Source organism: Astatotilapia calliptera, chromosome 18 (genome assembly GCF_900246225.1).
Source record: "Astatotilapia calliptera chromosome 18, fAstCal1.2, whole genome shotgun sequence".
In the NCBI taxonomy this organism is placed as follows: Eukaryota; Metazoa; Chordata; class Actinopteri; order Cichliformes; family Cichlidae; genus Astatotilapia; species Astatotilapia calliptera.
The window spans coordinates 1914621-1927634 of NC_039319.1; the positions used below are offsets into that span (position 1 = coordinate 1914621).

Here is a 13014-nt window from a genome sequence, read left to right on the forward strand (position 1 = left end):
CAATGAAAACAAAGAAAAGAATTCATTCTTCAGCTCAATAATCCAAGTAAAACACGTGTAACCGTGGTTAAGCTGTGAACGGCTCTATGGTAAAAACAGAGGAGGTCAAAATGTGCTGAGACTCATGGACGCGCTACAGATCTGTCAGCAGTTAACAGTTCATGTCCTAATAATCAGTGCAGCTGTCCGCACAGCTGGATGAACGAGGTGAAGGGGGCCCACAGAGACTCTGTGACCATGGCCCCAGAGTTCTGTGTCACGGCCCTGGGCAGCAGCCCCAACCTGAAACTGGACTCAGGTGCATTTTTGCCACAAATGCATTTTACAGTATTTGTGCTGATTACAGGATCCTGACAGTCCCGATGACGCTGCCGGTGGGACCGCTGGTGTTGTGGAAGTTTGCGCTCTCTCACGGACCTCCATCTGTTATCATGCAAACATGTTTTTAAGTAAAGGGAAAGCAGTTTGTCATTAAGTGAAATACACAAAGATTTTCCCTCTGTGAGCGTCTGATTGAGTCTGATTGAGTCTGATTTGGTCTGATTTAGTCTGATTTAGTCTGATTTAGTCTGATTTGGTCTGATTTAGTCTGATTTAGTCTGATTGAGTCTGATTTAGTCTGATTGAGTCTGATTTGGTCTGATTTGGTCTGATTTGGTCTGATTTAGTCTGATTTGGTCTGATTTAGTCTGATTTGGTCTGATTTAGTCTGATTTAGTCTGATTGAGTCTGATTTGGTCTGATTTGGTCTGATTTAGTCCTCAGCAGGTATTTAAGATGTTTCAGCATAAAGACTGAAAACAGAGCCGACAGCTGAATAATGAAGCCTTTGATTTCCACACAGTAAGGTCAGAGGTCGCGCTGCGTCCCCATTGAAGTACAAATCCAGCGGCCGGTCACTGTGAAGATGAAACACCCTCCTCCTCCTCCGCCTCCCGCTGTGAAACATCCCTCTTTGTCTCTCTTTGTCTCTCGTGTCGCCTCTCGTGTGCTGATGCAAACCACTCGAAGCTCTGGCCCAGATTAAAGAGCGCCGTTCTGGTGAAAGGAGGAGGCCTTTATTTTTAGACGGTCATGTTTAATGAATGACCTCGCCGCGAGTCCTGGGCTCGCCGTATGAAAGTACAGAAGGAGAGCCCGCTGTGCTCTCACCGCCAATCCACACGCCTCAAACACGACGAGACGGAGCGATGACCCGAAACCAGAGAAGCTGCTGATCTCCAGCCAATCAGAGAGACTCGTGGTCCGATACCTTCAGACTGTTGTGATGAAGAGAGGAGCAGATCACGTGATTCTGATGTGGGAGTCACGTTATTCTAACAGCGTCCTTCATTATGAATGAGCTGCAGGGTTCCTGAGCCTCTTCTGGTAATTTTATTTTTACATCTTTTAGATGTTTTTTGTGTCTCATTGTGCGCTCTGACCCACAGCCACGACATTACTGACCACCAATAAATACAATAACAGCACATATCAGAGCGAGACACAAAGTCCACACAATGAGCCTGTGGTTCATTTTTCCTTTTTTACTTCCACTTTCACCCTGTTGGTTTGTTTTAGCTGCTCAAAATGACCCAACCAGGGTTAAAACAGATGTTTTGGGTTAAATCATGTTGTAACCTTCAAACAACGCCCTGACATATCTGAGAAACTTCCAAAATGATTATTTGGCATCCTGAGAGCAGCTCAGTATTTATGTCTGCTCGTTTGTTAATAAGACCTGAAATTTACGGTCGTTTTGTGATTGATTTCAGTGTCTGTGTGATCGTTTTGTGCATCTGTCCATCCAGTTATTGGTTGTTGTGCACATCTTCACGGCCCTCTAGCACAGTCGTCTTCTGAACTATAAACAGTGACGATGATAAAATTGGAGCAAACGTTGCATCAGCTCTGATGAGGGAACAAAAGCCGTCCAAACAGACACAAAGCAGTCGCTGAGTTTTCTGCGAACATCTCATCAGCTCCTCTCCAGCACCTGAAAGTCTCTGCGTGTATCTGTCTCTGGAGATGCTAATTGGATACCAGCCTGTCTGAACACTCGTGTTTCCAGCTTGGTCAGAAATGATGTTCAGAGTTCACAGGAGCAGCAACGATGAGGTCACATAACAGCACTTTGTGCTTTTGGAGCACTTGGACATGGAGGGTTATCATCCAGCATCTTTTGGATCATTGTTGTTTGGTTTCACTTTTGAACTGTTTAGTTTAAACTAAAATCACTGTTTTGATCTCACTGCGTCATCACTTCCACATTTTACTTAGTTTTCTTAGAGGTGTTTGGTCCGGGATAATAAAGGTTTCGTCTCTCTTACATTAACACTGACGTTGAAAAATGATGCGCTGGGGGACAGACGGCTGAGATTGTTTTGTGTTTGTGATCCAGGACTGTGGCCCAGCAGGCCTGTTTGCTGCCATATAACCGTTTAAATTGAGCTAAAGCAAGATATGTTTATAATTTTATATTATATTTAATATGTTCGTTTAAAACTCAGTGTAAGGTTTCTTTACTGCAGCAGAGGGAAAGATCCACACAAAGATTTCTTTCTTTAAACAAAGCAAAGTCTGTCTTTGACTCAGTAAAACCAGCAGCTGTTAGTTCGTGTTTCTAAATCAAACTAAATATTTAAAAAACATTTAAAATAAATAAATATTCATTTCTCTGGAACCTTATCTAATGCGACTTTTAGACGTTCTTATCAGTTAGAAATAATCTCCAGCAGAACTGTAGAGCTGATTATAACAGCAGATTAACAAACTCCACGATCACTGGACAAAAGACATCATTTCATTTTGACTGCATCACTTTTATTCCTTGTATTGCTCCTGCAAATAATAATAAAAAGCTTATAACATGTACTGAAGATAAAAAGTTGCGCTTCTTATGGATCAGTGTCCTTGTAGCAGTGAAAGTTAACACCTGCACCTGGTTAACCTCTCTCTCTGCAGCGCCCCCTGGTGTGGATACTTCAGTTTGCAGGCTGACCATTAACCAAATTAAAGTCTGTATCATATGAAAACATCAGAAATGAGAAGTTTATAAATGTTGTTCTGTAGTGGGTAGAAATGATTTCCGGCTCTGGTTGCATTTTTGTTCTGACTCGCTGAGATTAAAGTTCAGTTTAAAGAATAAAGAAGCTGAAACAGTGAAGAAGGTCAGAGAAAATGAAACTGCAGACAGTGGAGGAAACAGGCTGCAGGTGTGTTTCCCTCCTTTGTTGATGCTGATTTGTGCCTGTCCATCATTTCTGAGCTGCTCCATGTTAAACTGACGTAACGTTGTTTGTGTTGATTTTTACACAGCAGATGTTCCTGTCAGCGAGGCGATGATACGATCTGCAGGAGTTCATTTCATTTCCATAAATTTTCACTTTTTTTTGAAGATCTGTTTCCCGTCTGCCTCCACTCAAACCAGGTTCCTCTCTTTGATTTCTATAATATGACTTATCCTCAGCGCCCATGACTTTGGGTCAGCTTATTGTTAATGACGTTAGAGAGCAGAGGAACCATGAATCATATCCTCTGGACCACACTGTTACTGTACAGTCTTCTTCATCATCATCACATTTTTCTTTCAAGCAGCAGCAGAAGCCGATGAATCACCTGTGATGACCTGATGTTTACAACACTGAGCAGCACTAAGTCCACTTCTGATATCTCAAAGTCGTCACCCAGAGCATCACTTCTGCACAGTTTGTTTCAGGATCCTCCACAAATACGACCATAACATTACTGATGTGTATAAAAACACACATCTGTTTGCTTCCATAATCATTTTTCAGTGATTAAAGTCCATGTCAAGCAAACCTTCTGAGAGGAAACCACATGAGTGAAAGGCACGGCCAGGCTAACCCACACAGGGATCCAAAGCAAACGTCTGAGCTCAGGTGGCTGCTGAGGTATCCAGAAACCAGGGCGAGCCTCAGACATGAAACAAACTCTTATCTGATTCATCAAATGACGAAAAATCAACCTCCAGCCAGTCTGATGATTAAGTAGATGTAATTTTTTATAGTGCAAAGTTTGTTGATTTTGAATGTTTCTTTCAGATTTTGAAAAATACAGGAAAAGTCCGAACATGTGGAGGTGCAGCACTGTGATGTGAAGCCACATAATCTTGTTTTAAGTTAAACAATCTAATGGTGAGAAACCACGACAGCAGATAATGAGACATTTTTAAAGAATCTTTGCTTAAAAAGATTCTCATCCGGGTCGGGGATGAGTTCCTGCCCCAAGTGGAGGAGTTCAAGTATCTCGGGGTCTTGTTCGCGAGTGATGGGAGAAAGGAGCCGGAGATCGACAGACGGATTGGGGCTGCAGCTGCAGTAATGCGGACGCTGCACCGGTCCGTCGTGGTGAAGAGGGAGCTGAGTGTAAAAGCGAAGCTCTCAATTTACCGGTCGATCTACGTCCCTACCCTCACCTATGGCCACGAGCTGTGGGTAGTGACCGAAAGAACGAGATCGCGGATACAAGCGGCAGAAATGAGCTTCCTCCGAAGGGTGGCTGGCCTCTCCCTTAGAGATAGGGTGAGAAGTTCGGCCATCCGGGAGGGGCTCAGAGTAGAGCAGCTGCTGCTCCACATCGAAAGGAGCCAGCTGACAAGGATGCCCCCTGGGCGCCTCCTGGGAGAGGTGTTCCAGGCATGTCCCACCGGGAGGAGGCCCCGGGGCAGACCCAGGACACGCTGGAGAGATTATATCTCTCGGCTGGCCTGGGAACGCCTTGGTGTTCCCCCAGATAAGCTGGAGGAGGTGGCTGGGGAGAGGGAGGTCTGGGCCTCTCTGCTTAGGCTGCTGCGACCCGGCCTCGGATAAAGCGGATGAAGATGGATGGATGGATGCTTAAAAATATGTTTGTCATTCATAGTATGAACTTGATTTAAACCGTTTCTGGTCGAGTTTCCTTGATATATTATGAATATGTGTAGATGAGATAGAGTCAAGATGTCTGTGAGTGTCTGTGATGTTTTGATTTGCAAATCGTTTAGTGTCAGGAAATGTATACATGAGGGATCAAAGAGAGCTGTGAAGTGGATTAGAAAGAAACAGCACAGCATCATCAGAGTAATCAATGGAATATTTTCCACTCTGGGAAGATGATCAATAAGCTTGTGAAATGTTCCACTGCAGCCTTACAGCGATCATGTGACGGGTTATTAGGATGAGTTCCTGATGACTTCAAACACAGAGAAACAAAAGCAAAGCCATTTTTATCAAACACAAATGACAACAAATGAAAATACTGTTGTAAAAAACTCAGAGAAATGTACAAAAATACTGATTTTGACTTACGACAGGACCGACATGGGTAAATCGGGAGCTGTAGTTCATGTTCCACTTCAAACTGGTTTTGGACTGACTTTGTATGGAAATGAGCAGCTGCACACTTAATAAAATGCTCCCTCCAGCAACTACACATCTCTCTGAACGCTGTGTGAATGTTTAGGATGGATGTGGAGGGGAAAATATCCTCATCTCCTCTGTGAAGGACATGAAGCATTTTTCCAGAATTCCTCCTGCATGTTTGCAGGAATGTTCTCAGTTCGACACCACGACTGAAACACATACGAGCCTTCAGACCTTCAGCGGCGGCGGCTCAGATGCTTCGTGTAAAACATGTGGCGAGCAGGATTTATCCTCCCATCTGCACCACACACAGCCGTGTGTGAACTGTAATGTGATTACTGCACATGTCATGTCAGTTTTCATCCCGATCTGGACAACATGCTCATAATTAATCTTGGCATAAATCGGGACTTTGGCAGCCTGAGCCTGGCGCGCGCGCACACACACACACACACACACACACACACACACACACACACACACACACACACACACACACACACACACACACACACACACACACACAGGGTTTCAGCACCTCTGAGGACGACACGTTGACTTACATTCATCTCCTGGAGATTTCAACACCAAAGTTTAAACTGAAATATTTTATATGACATTTTTACATCATGGATACATTTTGTTCTCAAATGAAAGTGAAGTGCTAACACCATGAGTAATACAAATACGCACACAGCATGCAGCTCAGACACTCCTGATAATCACTGATGCCGCCAGTCTGGCTCCCACTTACATCATCACGCCATCGCCTTTACTCATAACATAAAAACATGTTGTTACATGACATGGTTACATATTTTCACTTATATTTTCACAACAAATAATCCTAATAGAAGAAACTTTGCATGAGGTGATGAATCAATAAAAAGCCTGAATTAGAATTAAGAAGAACCCCATCAGTGACTCAGGGCTACAGAATGAGTCAAACACAGCCCGTCTGATATTTGACAGCAGATTTAAGCCACAGATGAACTTTGATGATGAGGAAATGCTGTGAAGATTTGTTGGAGTTTAATGGTTAAATCAACAAATAACTGTTGGTAAAAACATAAACAAACCAAGAATGAAATGTGATTGGAAGCAGCAGCAGGACAGCGTTGGCTCCTCGACATCGAGCTGGATGCTTCAGAGATGATGTGGTTGGTGAGGAGCGCCTGTTTCACTGCTGCTGTGCAAATGTCTTTAAATATTCAAAGCCTGGAGAGAAGAAATGCCCGGGACTATGCTTTGCTTCTTATCATTGAAATATATTAAAGTGGGCATGAAATACATATACGGGTAAACTTTTACCAGCCTGCTCTCAAAACTGTCACAGATTTCGCTGTTTGTGAAGCTGGATTTCAAAAAGTATTTAAAATCAGTTGTGAGAACATGTGCAGCACCATCTTGTGCCAGTACCTGTTAGCTGAGCTGAAATTTTAAACACTGATTTTTTGAAGTCTTCATTACTTCTCAGATCACTGGTTTATTGTCAGCTTCTTTTCTAATGTTTAAACTTTATTTTGGGACAAAGCTGCCAAAACTTTGAAACAGTTTTTATTTGATTCAACTGGCTGTGGAGCACAGGTGTGTACAATGATGTCATGGTGTAGTTATATCACGTGCTTCCCTGTCACATGATTCTCCCGTAAGTGTTTCTGGTTATGTCCATGTTGGAGCGTGCTGCCCTCTTGTGGCAGTATGTTAGCGGTCTCTGAAAACTAGCCTACTAGCGGTTATACGATATCAGAACGACGCCGCCTTAAAATGAAACTGAAAAAAAATTGTAAGCAAAAACAAAAAAATTACAGTTTGAATTAATCGTTTTTCACTATCAATTTTTTTTTCACTTTCAATACAAGATTTTTCAGTAAATTTTTTTTCAGTTTCATTTCAAGGCGGCATCATTCTGATCCCATACCGTTACGGCTCTGCACTACGTTTAATTTGTGGGCGTGGCCACTGTCCCCTTAGCAAAGACTGGAGCTGAGAAAAAGAGCGGAGGAGCAGTTTTTGAATTTTCTACACATGCGCACTGTGGATAATTCCCTGAGGTTGGAACGGTAGCTGCATAGACAGACCACGTGACTTTCGCGCATTGCATGCCGGGTCCTAGTGGCAAAACGCAAAAAGCAATGCATCAAACGCAAGCATTTGCACAAACGCGCTTCCACTTAATGAGATCGGTTATAATTCTTACACGCATGCGCAGAAACGCGAGGCTGCTGCTGAGTTTGGGCTGATTATAGTTTATAATTTTAATGAATTATGATACAGAGGAGTCCGCGGGACACAGCTTCATCGCGTCATCACTGCAGGTAATGAGCATCACAGTTATCGTAGTTTGTTTCTGTGGTGTGTAGCAGGTGCAGCGGGTTTGCAGAGGGCTTTTCAGCAGGTTTACTTGCAGTTTTCAGTTCAGCTTTGCTAGTTTCACTCTCTTCATCACTTTATCACGTCCCAGTGTCAGGAAACAAACGCACCCCTCGCTGTGACTGTGACCTCAGGGTTGACCAAAACCCATCAGCTCTACATAGTTTGGATTTTCATTGAGCTCACTGTAATAACACTACAAGTACATTTACTCAAGTACTGCAGAGTGAAAGTAACTTTTATTGACTCGGCCTGAGGAATAAATTCAGTTTGTGCTGCACTGCATTTACTTTAGTTACATGAGAATGTGTAAATATTGAACCCGAGGCTGTAAATCAGAGCACACAACAGTGCGTTTACAAGGAGAATGACCTGCAACGTGTTCAGCAGCAACATACAAAAAGTTAAAAGTACATTAATGCAGGACTTTTATCTGTACTGGAGTATTTTCTATATTGTGGTATTACTGCATTTACTACCTGAATGTCTCCTCTGCTGTTCGTTGTCATTATTCATTTTTATTATTAAGTTATTTGTTTTGAAAGTAAATTTCTGAACAGCATATTTGATCTTGAACAGAAATGAAACAAAACGTGTCACAGTCCAAAAACTGATGGAGTCACATGTCTGTGCATTTGGTTCAGTGTGACTGGAGATCAGTGGAATAGTTTGCAGTAAAAGTCACAGTAATCAAAGTATTTTTACTTAAAGCTCGTTGTGTGTATTTTGACATCAGACGTTCTCACCGTGGGAACGTCGGACGTACGGCTCACCTGTGAGGAGCTGTGGTGGATTTTTGTCGAGGAAAGTCTCACGTTGGCTGGATGTCGAGCAGAGCACCAGGTCAGTGTGAACACACACACACACACACACACACACACACACACACACACACACTGTTGTACCATTGTGGTTCAGATGAATCAACACATTCTAAACCAACACTGGCCCGTTATACGAATGATTTGATTTTGTGTGTGTGTGTCGTGGGTATGGAGTGTGTGTTGTTAAACAAGCCCTGCCTGTGTCAGCTGATCGCTGTGTCAGCTGATCGCTGTGTCAGCGTGTTGGAGCATCAACAACGACGCTTTTGTCACCGCTGACGACACGAACAGCCGCCTAGAATCACCATGCTCGCTCGCTCTCTGTGTCTCTCTCGCCGGGGCTGCAGATTCGCTGAGAGCATCGTCCGTTAATCCCATTGTCACCTGAACGCCACAAACCTCTGTCACACCGCGGGGCGTGGGGGTCAGGCAGCTGTGTGGCGATGGCGGCGTTTTGTTTGTCGGTCATTATCTGCTCGTGCAGGAAGAAGAGGATCAGTTTCTGCTTTGAGTGTTTGAAACAACAACACGTTCACAACTTTACAAACTGTTTGGAGACAGAAGTATAAACATGTTTGATTTCACTTTTAAAAGAAACCAGATTTGATTCTAAAGATCTAAACTTGAGTCTAGTTTTACAAGTTTGAATCCTCGTTTCCATCTTTCATCAGTTTAGTTCTGTTTCCATCATTGAACCTGATTCATTAGATTTTATTTCTGTGCCATGAATTTCATCTCATTCAGCTGATTTCTGCAAATCCAGCACGTAAACATTTAAACCTGTTTCAGAGGCAGAAGTCTTTTTACCTCGGACATCCTCAGTGAACTTCCTTTGGTCTGGGACCAGTCTGAATCCAGGTCTGGGAAACTGGGTGATATCGCAGGAAATTCCTGCACCAAATAACAGCAATTTAATAAAGTTCAGGCCTGCAGGCCGGAGGAGATGTGGAGGCTCCGAGCTCCCTCTGCTGCTCCAGGAAGTCTCACAAACACAAACAGACTTCAGAGATGTGAAGGAGAAGAAAAAAGAAACACCTTAAAATAAACTTCAGTCCCAGCGACGGTCGTCACCAGCCTTAATCCTCAGACTACACCGATGTTGTTACGCTGAAGCGTCGGGCAGTTTCAGGACGCTCGGCTCAGAAGATGTTTGTGAAGAGTGAGAGAAGAACACAGACTGCATACACGAGGAACGAAACCATCTGATGGACCTGCAGGTGAGTCTCAGACCGTACGGATCATCTGTGGAAGGCACGTTAAAAATATGAATTTAAAACAGAAGGTTGGGACCAAAAACCACCAAACCCCAGGACCAGGACCCAGATCAGCACCATGACTCACAGCTCACACCAACCAGCAGGTCATCAGGTCAACTTCCACAAACTCGAGCTGTTCCTGGATGTTTTTAAATGTGACGGCTTCAAGGACAAAAAGCTGCTCAGCGTTTAAAACCTTTGATTTTTCACAGGTTTGCAGGAACAAACGATTTAAATATAGCTTTAAAATTTCAGTTTAAAAAATATCTTCTAACTGTGATTCTTCAAATCCTCCAAACTGTCTCCAGACAGCAGGATACATGATTAATATTAACTGTACTGCAGCATCGAGCTCTGCTCTCAGCGATTTACTCAAAAGCGTCTCGTTCACCTGATTTTCTGCCACATTAATCAAACGCTGTCAGTTCACATTTTTGCCTCATTGATCCATCAGTATCGTATCACCCTCATCAGCTAAAGTGGGAGAAAACCTGCGAGGTGACACGAAACTGTGACCTTAATGAAAGGGGACGGGTCAGCAGCAGGTATAAACTCCCTGTGGTTGTTTGAGGACACAACCACCAAGGTTCAAGGTTCAAGGTTCTTTATTTGTCACATGCATAGTTATACAAGTATAACACACAGTGAAATGTAGCCTGACACGCTCCTCGACATGTGCAAAAATTGGGGGGGGGGGGGGGGGTGTAGAGGAAGAACATTATATATATATATATATATATATATATACATATAGTATATACACCAGGGGGAGCCACACAGTCAGGCTGCAAGTCTGCTGGTGATCGATCAACTTTATTTGGATGAATGAAACGAGCAGATGTAGCAGCAGGAGAGCAGCTGGACACAGGATGACGGTATGAAGATATTATTTTATTGTGAATGAAAAAGGTGTTTTCAATGAAACGAGTTGTGTTGTTTAACAAAGTAAACAGCTGTGATTAATTTGACCTTGAAACATTGGTTATAAATAATGAATGTGTTGTTATTTCAAGCTCAGCCATATACAGTTAATGCAATGAGTCAGTGTTAGCTTGCGTTTAGGAGCTCTGTTATTTCTGCCCTTGCACTAAGCAAAAATGTATTTTATTGAAATATTTTGACCTCTGACCTCGTCCTTTGTGCAGCTGAGTGATCCGAATCAGACTTTTTACCTACTTTGACCTCTGAATGGAGGTCAAAGTCTTTACCTGTTCGTTCAGACATGAGCAGCATGTGTTGTTTGATGGTTGGATGTCTTACATTTACATTTCTCTGTAACTTAAATCCATTAGATAATGTACTGTCTCTGATTACAATGTATAGAGTGATGGAAGTTATTATAATAACCAGGAGGTAATTAGCTAGGTTGGTTAGATTCCTACAGGTCTTAATTAATTCACATAATTAAAGTAAGTTTTACATTTTTAGGTTACATTTTTTTATAAACTGAGCTGAAACATCACAATCTGAAGATCCAGAGTTTTACTAACTTTTAATGGACACTTGTGCTATAATTCTGGTTTCAGAATAACATGAAAAAGCCTGAAAGAGGCAGAAAGACCTTCAGTCAGCATCTGGGACGCCTGAAGACGTCCTGACCTCCTGTCGCTTCATATGAGGACGTGTACAACGTGCCCGTTACGCTGACTGATGGAAACACAGCCACCGACTGTTATGGTTTTATAAAACCTTTATGATACTTACTGCTTTTTTTTTTTTTTTAACCTGGTTTCATGCTTAATTCTTATATTTATGTTGTATGGGGAAAAACATCCATATGGCTTTAGAGACACAAGCCAAACACAGACTGATGATTTTCCAGGACTCTTTCTGTTTGAGCTGCTGGCTTTGGAGTGTTTCTGTGCATCACCTGCAGGGATCTATGATATTATCAGATATATCATCAGGTGAGTCTTTGTGGTTGGAGAGTAGTAGCATCCTGCGTCCTTGTACTCTACAGCTACAGTTCTATCGATGCGGTCAGGTAACTCACAGACCAACAGAGGATTTGTATTCAAGAGCACCCTCTGCTGGTCCAAAAGCAAAACTACAGCAAAAAAAACGTAAAATATTTGCTGTCTTTCAAGTGTTTTTTTTATACGGTGATTTTTGTGGATTCGTGGGTGTCTGCTTTCATGGACATCACATCAGATGATATCCTTAGGAAGTCTAAGGTACTGTTACACTCATTTAAAAGATCAGTGATGTGAAGAAATGACAAAAAAGAATGGGGGGAAAAAAGCAGACAAGTCGGCATGACTCACATTTTAATAATATTTAAATTAAAAGAGACAGGCCGCAGTCAACATCAAGAGACAGAATACAACAAAACCTGGGAGTAAGTCAACAAGTCAAAGTCAAATTTATTAATATAGCACATTTAAAACGACAAATGTTGACCAAGGTGCTGACAATTAAGATGATCAAAAGAAATAAAAACATAGGGAGACATGGTCAAAGGAGCTTGCAAAGAAAAGCGTCTGGACTTCTTTAAGTTGCTTGAAGACGTTTCACCTCTCATCCGAGAAGCTTCTTCAGTTCTAAGGTCAAATGGTGGAGAGTCCCAGATTTAAACCTAGTGGGAGTTTCCCCCCACAGAGGGACAAAAGGACCCCTGATGATCCTCTAATCGCCTGAGCCAAGGTGTTAAACTGGGTGTGGGTCCCAATCAGCCAGGGTTTCGGGTGAGTTCATTGTGAAACCTGGCCCCACCTTATCATGCGAATTCCTGAGATCAGATGGCCCAGGATGTGAGTGGGCGTTAAGGCGTCTGGGAAGGATCTCAAAACTGGATTATAGATGGCAGAGAGTTGGTGTCGTAAGCCCCGCCTCTGTTCAAAGATGGTCGCTCACAGTGGACATAGATGCTTCTTTCACTCCTCTTTCAAACCATCTGTCCTCTCTGTCCAAAATGTGAACATTGGCATCCTCGAAAGAGTGACCTTTGACCTTAAGATGCAGAATACAAACTCATTCTGATTTAAAAGTCATGGAGTAAAAGTGTGTTTTCAGACAGGTTTTAAAAGTGTCCAGTGTTGGGGAGGTCCTGATGTGAACGGGCAGTTTGTTCCACAGTTTAGGAGCAGTTACAGCAAAGGCCCGATCTCCTCTGTGCTTTAATCTGGACCTCAGGACAGCCTGGAGCATTTGATCCACAGACCTCAGTGATCTTGCAGGAGTGAACAATTTAAAAGATCCGAAAGGTATGAGGGTGCTAAC

At 42.8% G+C, this 13014-nt stretch overlaps 1 long non-coding RNA gene across 1 annotated transcript; it reads left to right on the forward strand.

Annotated features, from left to right (window-relative positions):
* The first annotated feature begins 7513 nt into the window (after positions 1 to 7513).
* LOC113010398 (uncharacterized) lies at positions 7514 to 11457 on the forward strand. The gene is made up of 3 exons (XR_003270338.1): positions 7514 to 7660; positions 8452 to 8558; positions 11322 to 11457. It is a non-coding gene; the product is annotated as an uncharacterized LOC113010398 (long non-coding RNA).
* The last annotated feature ends 1557 nt before the right edge of the window (positions 11458 to 13014 follow it).